At 57.2% G+C, this 13,443-nt stretch overlaps 1 protein-coding gene across 2 annotated transcripts in view; it reads left to right on the top strand.

Moving 5' to 3' along the window:
• Window positions 1-13,443, top strand: part of KCNK5 (potassium two pore domain channel subfamily K member 5) — a 40,909-nt gene that overhangs the window by 15,999 nt on the left and 11,467 nt on the right. Inside the window, exon 1 of one of the 2 annotated variants that reach the window (XM_061146623.1) lies at window positions 9,185-9,769. The exons of the other annotated variant lie outside the window; for it this stretch is intronic. The gene's annotated coding sequence lies outside the window, so the exon portion shown is untranslated. Of the gene's footprint in view, window positions 1-9,184; window positions 9,770-13,443 lie in introns of those variants that run through there. 2 annotated transcript variants of the gene reach the window in all.

Raw genomic sequence — 13,443 nt, 5'->3', positions numbered from 1 at the left:
CACATCCCAAAGGAAGGACCATCAGAGCCCACCTCCAGTCTGGAGAACTCTTGTCCTTCCAGTGGGGGCCGTGCCTGGCCAGATTCTACCCCGACGCCGCAAGAACTCTGGGACTGCCCCCCACCCCCCTGCTCCTCACGTGCACAGTGGCCCTGAGTGGGGACACTCTGCCCTCTGTTGGGATCGGTCCATAGGTTGCCTGGAGAAGTGCGTCAGTGTCCCTGTCCCCCACGCCCTGCCCCCTCTGCACCCCAGGTGTGCATGTTGGGACCCAGAGCTGGCTCCCCAGGCCCGCGCCAGGGCAACTTCCAAGTCATGTAGGGGGCTGGGCGGGGTGGGCACTTGTGAGTCCTGCTCTAGACAGTGCCCGCCTCCACCAAGCCAGGGGCTCAGAGTTCAGAGGTTTCAGTGAGCGGTGCCCACTCTTTTTGGAATGCCTCAGAGCCTACAGCTGCCTGATCCCCTGTCTCTTCTCCTTGCTCTGTGTTGGAGTCATTGTGTCCAAGTCTGAAAATGTTCCCTTCCCGAAACTGTTTTCCATCTGTGCACACACTCTCCACTCCGCCCCCCAGCCCACCCCCCGCACCATGCTCCCCCCACCTCACCCCCTGCTCTCCTTATAGTTGGATCCCTGCTTATTGAGTGACTTGGTGGGCTCTGACCTGTGGGGTGGGAGACTCTCAGACAGACCAGCAGGGGCACCTGCTGGGGCCCTGGAATGGGGGTGGTTTTCCAGGGCTTCGATTTGGTGTTCTCAGTGGGGCTGAGCTATGAGCCAGACTGGAAGTCAGACAGAAGCAAGACGGGGGCGGGGGGGGGGGGGGGGCAGCCCAGACTCCCGTTTTCTGAGTTGGTGCCGTGTTCGGGTTGAATCACTGAAACTCGATGTGAAAACAGAAGGCAGGCAGTGCTGAATTGGAGGCAGCATTATTGATGCCTTTTCTTTCTCTGCCTCCCTAATTTTCTGAAATGCTGTTGTATTGCAATTGTACTGTGAGAAATTGAATTTTCTGAAAGGGTAAGATGCATGCACATAGCATCAGCCACTTCTACCCTGGCTATTTTTAACACATGAGGGACAGAAAGCACAAGTAAACGTGGGTTTAACTGCGGCATGCACCCTGTATCACTTTTGAAACTAGTATCACTTTTGAAATTGCTAAACAATGTGTGATTGTTTTTCAGTTCAGCTTCCGGAGGGCTGACTTCGTAGGCGGCAGGGCTGTTGAACTTTTTGTAGGCAGCGGGGCTGTTGAATACTTTGAAGAGAACGGTCTCAAAGACTGGGGAAACCAGGCAGGCTTTCAGTGTACAGACCAAGAAGTCTGAGATTGAACACGATCTGGTAGTCACCAAGAAGAGAGTGTGGTTCCCCAGGAGAAGCCTTGCAGAGCTGGGGGAATCCGAGGGTCTGTCCCCTGTGTTGGGGTCAGTGTCTCCTACAAGGAAAGGGATGCTCTGGAGACCAAGGCCTCACTGTGTATTCAGCTCTTTTAAAATTCCCACTGGGGCCCAGGAAGACTTTGCCTCCTTGCCTTTGGGGATGGACCGCCCCGTCCCCCCACCGCCCCCCCCCCAAAAAAAAAGAAAAAAAACGCAGGCAAAGGAAAGATTTGGGACAGTCCATGACCATGCATGTCATTCAAAGTCAAGAGTACACTGCAGACCGCGGCCCAAGGCTTGGGTGAGCCCTGCGGGGCCGGGGGCCGGGGAGCAGGGTGGGGGAAGGCAGGCCCTCCCTGCCTGGGTAGGATGTGTTGTGTCTGACTGCACCAGTATGGTAATTACCACTCACAGGCCACGAATCAGTTTTAACGTGATATTACTAACTATTGTAGCTGTTTAGTTTTTTAATTAAAATTAATAAAATTTAGGGACTTCCCTGGCAGCTAAGACCCTGTGCTTCCAGTGCAGGGTGGGGTGTGGGTTCGATCCCTGGTCAGGGAGCTAAGATTCCACATGCTGCACAGCATGGTCCCAAAATTAAAAAAATAATAATAAAATTAATAAAATTTGAAATTAGTTCCTCTGTCACACTGCCCACAGTCCTAGGGCTCAGGAGCCACAGGGTTCCCTCAACACAGAGAGTCTGGTAGTGGAATCTTTTGAGGCTCCTAAGGGCACATTGGCTTCTCTTGGTGTCTAGTTAAATTCCATCCTGCTCTGGGGTGGGTGAGGGCAGAGCTGGCCGGCAGCCTTGGAGTGGGGAGGGTGAGGTGCCGAGAACCCATAGATGGAGCGGGTTGCCCCGTCCCCACCCCGCAGCGGGACTCTTGCAAGCTCCTCGGAGCTGAGCATCCCCACCAGACTGGTTAACGGAAAGCATGGGTTTGCCAGGGTCTGCGGACTGCCCTGCCCGCTCTGTCCCTCCAGACTCAGATGAGTGTGTATTTGGCAGGGACTGGCCTGGCCTCGCCTTGGCTTGTCAGCTGCTTTCTCCTGCTGTCTTCCCCTGTCGCGTAACGCCTCCCATCTGCCGGTCTGTCCTTAGATGTGAGGTCCCACTGGGAAGGGCCTGTGTCTTGTTCGTCTCTTCTTTTGTGCTCAGCAAGTACTTGAGGAATCAATAGACCTGAGCTGCGTAGTGCAAGGAAGGATTGCCTGGGATCTGGTCGCATGCTCCCTTGGGTTAGCTCAGGTTGGGCGGTTGTTTCTCTACAGGCATTGGGGGCTGGTGTCTGGCCAGCTGTGTCGTGTACACTGGGCGTGCGTGAAGGACAGGGAAGCCTGGCGTGCTGTAGTCTTGTGGGGTCGAGAAGAGTCGGATGCGACTTAGTGACTGAACCACAACATGGGGGCGGGAAAAACTCCAGAAAGGGGAATGGCTCAGGGCCTCCGGGTGCGAGGAGGGGTCAAAGGAGCCCTGTTCCATCCGGTCCTCACATCACCCTGCTGTTGATGGGAGGTGACCCATGGGGCAGGCTGTGTCCTGGAAGCCCACTGCTAGGTCTTTAGTTTAGACCTAAGCAGCCCAGATGAGACTGCCATCTTCAGCAGACCTGGGGGGTAGATGGACCTCCCTGGACGGACCTGAGAAGTGGCCACGCCAGCTGCCACTCAAAGTGTTTCATGAGAAACTCGGTTCTGCAGGGGGGCAGGATGTAGCCACTTGAGGAGCAGGTCTCGCTCCCCCGCTGACCCTTGCGTGACTTGGAAATCTGCTGGCATTTGCCTTCCTGTCTTTGAGCCTCCCCTGGCCACACACAATGCACCAGGAGGCTGGGAGAAAGCCTTACCGCCAACAGCAGCAGGCATTTAGAAACTAGGAGTTCCAAGTCGGGGGCATCTTCAGCTTTATTGGTGCACCTGCTTCATGCTCATCACGTTCATGTCTATTGAGTCTTTCGACCCATAACCCTGTGAATTGGTGGGGGGAGGGGGGGAGGGGAGGACATCATTGTTTCCATTGGATTAGTCAAGAAACTGAAGTCATGACAAGGAGGGTCGGGAAACAGCTGATATTGTGCAGGCCTGGGTGTCGGAAGTTCCTGCATGATCCTAGGAAGGTTAAGGGCTGCCGGAGCATGGGTGGGTGTTGGGGGCGTTAAGCAGGCTTGGAAATGCCCTTGCTTAAAATCGCAGCCCTGGTGAAGGAGAACGAGAGCACATGTGCCTGGTCCTGGTCCTTCCTGCCTCCTGGTGTCTCACAACAGGGCTGTCTCAGAGTCTGGGTTCTCCCGCTGCACCACTGGGGGAGTTTCCATTTCCTGTGGCCTCACCTGTCCCTGGTCCTGGGCCCCAGGTCAGAGGGCAGGAGGTTTTCCTGACCTCCACCGCAACCCCTCACCTCGGCTCAGCCTCTAGAGGTGTGAGGAGGGTTGGCTGTACTTTTCCATACCTTCGTACAGAACAGTTCTGTGTTGTTTTACCCTGGTCATGCCCCAGTCAGCCCAGGATGGGCCGGCGGAAGGTGGGGAAGTCTGTCCCTGTAGGGTGGAAAAAGCAGAGGTAGCTAGGCCTTTGTGCGCGGCAGCAAAGGCAAGGGTGGTGGAGTGGCCGGGGTGGGGGGCACCAGTTGCGTGTATCAGGCTCTGTTCCTCTCCCGCTATTTGGGGATCTCTTTCATTTCTCATCCCTGTGATCTCCAGATAGGAGCCTTAGTGGCTGGAGCCCTGATTCAACTGGTGTGGTGCGGTATCTCTGTCTGGCCGCCTGGCCCTGGGCTTGGGGAATCTGCACCTCAGGGCACCCCGCCCCTCCTTGCATCTGGCCCAGGGATGCTCACAGTTGTCAGCAGCATGGTCTTTGGCTCTGATCTCTCATCTGGCGGTGAGAGCCATCAAGGCAGAAGGCTCCCCACCACTCACCCCAAAACGCTTGTGCCAGCGCACTGGTGGTTCCTTGTTCAATTTATTCCAGAGACGATGGAGACCAGCTGTTGTCCGTCTCCAGCTGGAGACTGAACCAAAGGAAATGGACTTGGACTGCAGCCGGTGGGGGGATTTAGGTTGGAGGCAGACAATAAGGAAGGGTTTTGTGGCAGGTGGCTGGCTCTCAGGGGGCTCCTGCAGGGGGCTTTGTGGAGAGGGAAGAGGGTCAGGTCAGGTCACGCTTGGAGGCAGCAGGGCCAGGCTGGGGCAGACAGGGGTGGTTTATAATAAACCACCGGGGAGGGTGACCTCATAGGTATGGAGAGGCTCTCCTGGCACTCCTCATGCAGGCTAATACCATCGCCTAGTATCTTTCTGGCTTTTTCTTGTTTTCATTAGTGAAGAGGTTTACAGTTTAACCACCTGGTCATCTTAAACAGATGATGATAAATGGGTAGACTTAATAATCCCTTATCATCAGAACCCTAAACTTCAAGGATGGGCAGTTACTTATTACCCGGAGCTGCGGCCACAGCGAAGGGAGCGGGAAAGGAGGGAGGAGAGGCAGATGGAGAGGCTGCTCTCGGGGCCCCTGGGTGGGGACAGTTTGCGGGGGGGTCTGGGATGTGGTCCTCTGAGGGCCAGAGGTGAGGGTGTCAGCCGCATCCTTCTCCCAAGGGCACGGGCATACCCAGGTGGCATGAATGTGGGGCTGGTGGGGGCAGCTCTCATCTCCTGAGAGGGGATCTGGGGGTGTCGGTTGCCGGGGGAGCCTTGTCCTCAGGATCCCAGTAAGGGGGCCCAGGACGGGGCGGGGTGGGGGGTTTCTGCGTCCAGAGGAACAGAGCTGGCAGCACCCTGGGGCCCAGGAGAGCTTTATGGAACAGAGCTTCGTTTTTTTTTCCCCCCTCTGCCAGAACAGCCACAAAGCAGCGGCACATGCGGGGGACCTGTGGCCACCAACCCTGAAATTCCCCGCTGCCCGCCTCTGGGCCCCCACCCTTCGTCACCCGCCAGCCTCTTTCCTCCGGAATCCTGATGGTTCCAAAGTCTGCCATGCAGCTGAGTCACCAGGACTGGGACCTCTGGGGGCTCCAACCTGGCAGACAGGTGGGGTGGGGTGGGGTGACAGGCTCACTGGGCAGAGAAACACAAAGCCATCACCCCGGGCCAGCTGCATCTGCCAGGACTGCCCCCCTCACATCGCCAGAACCCGTGTTAAATACAGCATCAGCACCCACCTCCGTGCCCTGGAAGGCTGCGTCTCGGAGACTGAGTCCCTTGTTTGGCCAGTACTGAGTACCTGCCAATGCCAGGTTCTGGGAATGAGCAATGAGGGAGAACTCTTTCTCTGAAAGCCTTCAGAGCTCGTAGACTACCAGTCGGACAGCAGACCCTAGTAGAACGTCCTGGGGCATGGGGCGGTAAGTACTGTCCCAAGCTCTGATCTTCCAGGTAGTGGTTGCCAGGAAGGAGGGCGTTCCTGGTGACACCTGCCCAGCTCTGCGACTACAGCTCTGGAGGCCCTGTGCCCTGGGCACAAACCCCAAGAATGGAGGGGACCTCCCCACCCCCCTGTTCTTCCCAGTTTACTTTTCTGCCCAGCACACAGCCGTATGCCCAGCACCGCGCTATACATCATTTCACATAATCTGCACCCCAACCCAAGAGAGTCTTGGTGCCCTCGCTTTCCAGAGGCAGAGGGGAAGCTCCGATTGGTGACAGGAGCTGTCCCAGGTGACCCGCTGGGGGGCCATGGAGCCAGGGGTTGAAGCCACGTGTGTCTGCGCCAAAGCCCAGTCTTAGCTCCTCTGCCCCGGGGCTGCCAGCAGAGGGTCCCAGACTTGACGGGTGTGGTATCCCAGTGGGTTAGCTGTGCCAGCATGTATTGTCCAGGCTGCTGTGAGGGCGGGGAAGGCAAGCTGGCACAGGGAGGGGCTGCTGATGAGCCCGATCTCCATCAGGTCCTCAGCCCAGGATGGGGAGACGGCGGATCAGCAGTCCCCGTGACCTCCCCTGTGGCCTGCTTGAGCGCTGTTTTTAGAAACCTTGCGGGGCTGGTGACTTCCCACGCTTGCTCCTTCCACCCCACTGCCAGGCTGGGGTAAACCAAAGGCGTCTGTGCGGAGGAGCAGGGGACACAAGGAAATGCTCATCTGATATCATCGCAGGATTAGAGTGCACACCCTTTTATAGCTCTCCATCGCCTGTGACCCCTGTCTGTCCCTCTTCTATCACTCACCTTCCTTGCCCCACTTTGGTTGGCATTTCTGAGCCTGACCCCAGGTGGGGGGCGGGGTAGCTAGTCTACATGTTTGGTGGAAAGGGCCCTCAACTGAGTTTCAGGGGGCTTTTGGCTGGTTCTGCTCGGTCCTTCATCATGAGCTTGCTGTGTGACCTCTTCTGTGTCACTAGCCCTCTCTGATGAGCTTCCTCAGCTACAAAATGGGAATACAATATGTTGCTTGCCTTGCCTACAAGGTCTTGAGTCTTAAAAGAAATTAGGGCCAAAGGAGTTGTTGGTAGGAAAGATACCTGATGAATGGGGGTTTTGGCCAGAAGGAGGAGACGCTCTCTCTGCCTCCAGAGCTTTGTTACAGAGGAGCTGAATGGGGCCCAGAAAGGTTTGTCAGCTTGCCTGGAAAGGACAAGCCAGGAGCCATATCCCCCGCAGGGACCTCTCGCTCCCTGGTGACCCACACCCCTGCAGGGAGGGAGGGCCTGTTTGAGGGGTCCTGGCTGACTAATTTCCTGCCCTTGAGTTGTTGGCCCAGAAGTTGGGAGATGTCTCTTGAGTATCCATCAAAGTAGAAAGACATCCACACCCCAAGGATCTGGATTCTGGGGGCAGGGAAGGGGCCAGGTCACAGCCACCCCGGAGCACGGCAGTGGTTGTGATTTGGGGATCAGGAAGCTGCAGGTGGATGAAGGGTGTCCGTCTTGTCACTTAAGCCTCACTGGACGTTCCACCTGCCCCGAGTCCTTCAGAAAATGAGGCAAGGGATGGAGTCTGAGAACATGGCTCTGGGGGGTCGTCTGGTGTCTCTGTTTGGGTGGGAGGGGGTTCTTTCCCACTCCCCAGGGTCGCTCTCGGGCAGCACGGCTGTGGGACCAGGACTGGCCCTGGAGGCCCCCTGTGTCTGCCCGCACCGGGATTTCCAGCGTCACTCAGCAGCTCGGCCCTCCAGGTGCCTGAGGACACTTGCTGACATCCCGTCCTGAGCTCCGGCCCCTCCAGCCCTAGTCTGTCTGATTTAACCAAACCCAGAGCCCTTTCCAGGGCAGCCGGGCCCTGCATGGCTCTGCCCTGGCCTCCGCTCTCATGGAGAGGCGCCCAGCTGCCCCAGGGGAGGAGGAGGCGTGTTACCGCCAGCCTGAGAACAATGGGGGCAGGGTCACCTGCCTTGTTTTCATTGTCCCTCCTGAGAGCAGACGGGGCTCCCGGGCCTGAGAAAGTCGGAAACCCAGAGGTTTCTGCTGAAAACGCGCTTACCTCTGGCCCGGGCTTTCCCCGCTGAGCGTGAGACCTCGCAGTGCCTCTGAGCTCTGCAAAGGCTGCTGAGAGATGGCCTGGGAGGGGAAACCCGAGGGCAGACGGGAGGACAGCCATCCATCCCTGGCTGCCGTGCTGACCCCTGGGGTGGGCTGGACTGGGCCTTCCCCGTAACTAGGAGAGAGGGTGGTTTGGGTCTAGGACGATGGTTTTGAAATGGACTGCACATAATATTAGTTACCTGGGGCAGCTTTTCAGCATCTTGGTTCCCAGCCCACACCCCAGACCATTGCTGTCTGAATCTCCCAGGGTAGCACCCAGGCAGGAATATTTCCCCAAGCTGCCCCCAACCCCGGGTGGTCTCTACGTGCAGCCCGGTTAATAAGCAGTGCTGGTGACCTCTCCCCTTGGGAGATGCGTTGAGGGTGGGGTGGGGTGCCGCTTTCTGCCTCCCCTGATGAGGATGTGTGGGTCTCTGGGGTTAGGGAGGGATTGTATTTTGTACCCCAGGGCATCCTCCCATTGCTGTTTCCTCCCTGGGCTGGCACCAGGCACCGTCCTTTAGGGACCAAGGCGCACTGAGGCGCCTGCCTCATCCTGCAGTGGGATCTGGGGGGATCGAGGAAGGAAGTGGGGTGAAGAATAAGACTCGCTTCTGACTCAAGCAGCCTGGCTTGCTGGGGCCTCGGGAAGAGCTGGAGCTGGTGGCCAGTAGGCTGAAGCCTGATAATGATAATGTATTTTCTCAAATGGGCTGTGGATTTCTTTTGGGTGGTGGGTGGGGGGAGTGGGGCTTGGGAGGTGCTGAACTAGGCTCAGAAGTTATGGTTCTGGACAGAGGAAAATGTGAATTATACAGAAGTGTCACCTGCTCAGGTAGGGGGACCCCTGTGGTCCTAGGCCAACCTTGCATCCTGGAGAATCTCAGTAAGTGACCTGAGCTGAATCAGGGTCTTCAGACTCTACATTAACTTCCTAGTGTACCAACCAAGTCTCCCGCAATGTGTCTTTCCTTCTTGGTTCCCCTGGTGGTTCAGATGGCAGAGAATCTGCCTGCTGTGCCAGGGACCTGGGTTTGATCCCCGGGGGGTGAAGATCCCCTGGAGAAGGGAATGGCTTCCCACTCCTGTATTTCTTACCTGGAGAATTTCGTGGACAGGGGAGCCTGGCAGGCTACAGTCCATGGGGTCACAAAGAGTCGGACATGACTGAGCGACTAACACTTTCTACCAAAAGCATGACAGGTATTCGGTAGACACTGGAGCGAGCTTCCCTAGTGACTCAGTGGTAAAGAATCTGCCTTCCAATGCAGGAGACTCGGGCTCAACCCCTGGTCTGGGAAGATCCCCTGGAGTAGGAAATGGCAAGCCACTCCAGTATTCTTGCCTGGGAAATCCCATGGATGGAGGAGCCTGGCAGGCTGCCATCGATGGGGTCGCAAGGAGTAGGACACGACTGAGCAACTAAACAACAGGGATTGGGGCAAAACTGAAGAAGCAGATGAGCAGGACTGGAGCAAAAGTGAAAATGCAGATAAGCAAAATACAAGTCTACAAAGTCCACATTGCAAGGGCCCAGGTCAAGTCTTAACAGAGACAAGATGGGACCCTGCCCCCACATCCCTGCACCTGCCACACAGACACCTGCTCCCCACCCGGGAGAGTCAGGGCCGGGGTGAGCCGGGCCCACAGCTGGGAGGCAGCTGTCAGGGTGGCGCCGTTGGGCCCCTGCCAATGCCCGGCTCCTAAACCGAGCCTGCCCTCTGAGCCACACCTGGTCACCTGGGCTGCAGGGAGGGGGCGGGGGAATACCGAGGATCCTGCACATCTTGCTTCCTGGCCGGGGAGCTGGAAGCCTGAGCCCCGGACCCACGTCAGCCCGACTTGGGCAGCAGATGAGGGGATGAATCACCTGTGAAGCTTGTTAACTGCTTGCTGGGCTCCTACGTCAACCACAAGGAATACCTGTGAGTGAGGCCCAGGTGTTGTGTTTACTTAAACTCCCAGGTGGTTCCACTGGGTTCGGGGAGTCCTTGCCCCAGGGGCTGGGTGGTATCCGCGGTCTCTGAGCCTGTTTATCATCTGAAGACTAGGCCAGCGCCCCTCCCCCACCCCGCTGGGGAAGATGCTTTCTATGCTTTTGAACCGCAGTGTTGGAGAAGACTCTTGAGAGTCCCTTGGACTGCAAGGAGAGCCAACCAGTCCATCCTAAAGGAACTTAGTCCTGAATATTCATTGAAAGGACTGATGCTGAAACTGAAACTCCAATACTTTGGCCACCTAATGCAAAGAGCTGACTTATTGGAAAAGACCCTGATGCTGGGAAAGATTGAAGGCGGGAGGAGAAGGGGACAACAGAGGAGGAGATGGTTGGATGGCATCGCCGACTCAATGGAGATGAGTTTGAGTAAACTCCAGGAGTTGGCAATGGACAGGGAGGCCTGGCGTGCTGCAGTCGTCCATGGGGTTGCAAAGAGTTGGACGTGACTGAACTGAACTGAACTGAACTGAGGAGCTGAGTCAGCCTGAGCCCAGACGAGTGAGAGGAGTGGAGATAGTGGAGGGCTCAGATAATCGTCTTCACGCCTCTAATTTGTCCTGGGAAGAGAGGTTACCAGGTGCTCACCTTCTCGCCAAGATACTGATACTGTGGGTCTGCCGGCAGTCCCCGAAAGCCATCAGAAGGAGGGCTGGCCAAACAGCTGGATAAGCGAGCTCTACCCTCTGCGCCGCCCCCCACCTGCCCCCCGGCCTCTCCCCGTCCTCACGCTGCTGCAGGGAGCCCCATTGCACGGGCTCTGGGGTCCTCCCCTGCTCTCTTATCTGCTCATCAGTTTGCAGTGCAGTGTTAAAGAATGTGAGAAACATTGTTAACAAGCCCAACTTGTTCAGCATGTGTTTGCCTGAAAAGTGCCTATGATAGGTTTACTAATCCCCACTTCTGTCTGTTCTGTTAAGATTCGCCCCCCCCACCCCACCACCCCGAACCCACTGCCACAAACTCCCTGCGGGGTCATGACCCACCCCGGCCCCCAGCCCTGAGGATGGACGTACAGACAGACGTGGACACACAGGAAGAGCCCAGCCCAGAGACCAGGGGGTGGATGGGCATTGGGCTGACAGTGAAGCCAGGGGACATCTTGGCTGGGGCTTTAAGACTGGGGTCCGGAGAAGCCCCAGCTTAACAAGCACAGGGTGGGGGACCAACGTGTGTCCTTGCTCCCTCCGCCGCCCACCCGCCTTACTCCACTGTGCAGGTGGCTGGCCAGGGTGGCTGGGAGCCTCTAGGGGGGCAGAGCTCCAGAGAGATGGGCTGTCTGAGGGCTGCGGTGGTGCGTCCTGGGTGTGCCTCTGCTGCCTGGGGGGAGCCTGGACACCCTCAGGCCTCCTGACGCCAGCTGTCCAGGGGCCCAGGGGCCCCTACCTGCTGATCTCACCCAGGCCTGGCCTCCAGGTGCAGAGACGTACATTCCACGCCCTTTGATTTATCTTTGTGTGCCAGCAGTCTCCCCCCGCAGGGTGTCACGTCACTGCTGGGGCTGGCTTCCTGAAGGCCACGTGTACCGTGTGGTCGTGACACTGACTGCAGTCACCTTTATTCAGGGCTTCCGGTGTCGTCGGGACTTTGCATGTGCTCAGGAGTGGGTGCCGTTTTTGACCAGTGGAGAAACTGAGGCTGATAGTGTGTGATTTACACGGAGGCTTGGTGCCAGCACTGGAGAGAGGACCCCCTGCCCACCGAGTCCCCAGGTCCACCCCACGTGTCCAGGAGCCTCTGCCCGGGGCGGGGGCACGGATCTGGTTGGAGAACCGTATCACCCTCCTTTGTAGCCCTCTTCCTGCTCTCTGCACACCCACTGCCCCCCAGAAGAGTTCTGGAGGGGGCAGGCCCCCCCCTCTTCCAGCAGGAAGGACGGTCCCTCTGGTTACTCCAGGGACTCTCCCAGCCCACTGCCACTTGCTCTGCCGTCTTGGACGAGGGGCCTTTTGTTTGCCCCCCTCACCGGGCCCCTTTCCCAACCCGTGACCTCCAGGGTCTGCCCTCTGTTCTCGCAACCTGATGACCGCCCCCATCCCTCCACCCCTGGATGCTGGTGGTCCCAGCAGCCCTGCGCCCCTCCCCTGACCCCGCCAGCCCCACTCATACTGGGGTTTGACTCTGCTTCCCACCCTCTTGCCAGATAAAGCTGTGCGCCATGTTGCTGATGAACAATACAATCCACAGGGTGGTGTATGAGATCTGCCTGCGGAGTAACGCTGAGAAGGAGTTGAAGGAAGCATGTGGGAGAGGGAGTCAGTCAAGGTCAGGGAAGATGCCCTCATTCATTCGTTCACTTACTCAACAAATGTATGCCCCGCAGATAAAAGTCCTGCCCTCACGGAGCTTACCTTCTAGGGGAGTCAGTCTCTGCATTCCTGTGGCTATTTCCCTTGCATTTGCCTGACTGTGTTCTAGAAACTTGGGTTCACTTCTGTAGCCGAGAAGCCTATACCCTACACCCCTGTCTGGACAGAAGAGGGGTTGAGAGCCAGACGGTCTGGGTCCACACTCTGGTTCCACCACTGCCTCGCACGTTACTCAGCCTCTGTGCCTTGTATTCCTCAGCTGTAAATGGAGGGAAGAGAACCTCCTTTACAAGGTTATAAACACTCAACGAGCTGATTTAAAATGCTTTGATTGGTGCTTGTCATAAAACAAGTGCTCAAATATCAGCTACTATTCAAATATGAATTATCATAATCTATGAAATAAGGAGTAATAAACCATGCCCTACCTACTTCCCAAGGTGGCTGGGAGGGCTAGGAGGGCCAGATGAGAGACAGTAAATGTTCTTCCTACTCTGCCACGCTCTGTGCACACATGACCATTGGCCTCATTCTCCTTGCAGGCCAGAGGGACCAAATGAGCAGAGGTGGAATGGGTTAGGGATGGATGCAGCCAGGGATGGTGAGGGACGACCACTTGTGTGCCTCCGACACATGGGTCCAGCGGAGGCTGGCATCCTTGAGGCCGATCGCGCATGGCCAGGAAGGGGCTCTGTGATGCCAGTGTGAGGCTTGACGCGGAGCTGGAGGCAGGGTGGGGAGCAGCCCTGTGGGTGCCCTGTAGCTGCCATCCACAGCCTGGCTGCCACCCGAAAGTGTTCCCCTACTGGCCTGATGAAGGGAAAGGCCGGACCTCAGCCCCACTGCCCGTGACTGCAGGTGGGCAGGATGGGCCCTTTCTGGAGCTCTGCAGAATGCATCTCCAGGATGGGGGTGTCTGGCAGCTACCTCTGCACAGGAAGAAACCCCGGATCCCTGGGGGATGAGGAGCCGTAGGGAACCCAGACTTCGGGGACAGTGAGATTCTGGGAGGGTGGAGTCAGGGCAGCATGTTGCCTGAAGCCTAGGCAAAGGCGTGAATGTCTCCTCCCTGAGGGCTCTGTCTGAGTGGATGGGCTGGTTTTAGGACACTGTTTTTCCAGGTGGTGCGAAGGGGTGGAGGTATGCACCGGCCTCCTTCCTGCAGCCAGGACCCAGATCCTGGCTGGCTCCCCTGCATACCCCGCTTCCTGGATTTTAGCATCCCTTAGGTTACTCACTTAACCCCTCAGCCCCAGGTCCTCGTTTGCAAAATGAAAAAAATTACGGTGTCTTC

Source organism: Dama dama, chromosome 7, assembly GCF_033118175.1.
Source record: "Dama dama isolate Ldn47 chromosome 7, ASM3311817v1, whole genome shotgun sequence".
Taxonomy (NCBI): Eukaryota; Metazoa; Chordata; class Mammalia; order Artiodactyla; family Cervidae; genus Dama; species Dama dama.
Note: the sequence above shows the minus strand (reverse complement) of the source record. Positions and strands in the feature narration are given on the sequence as shown.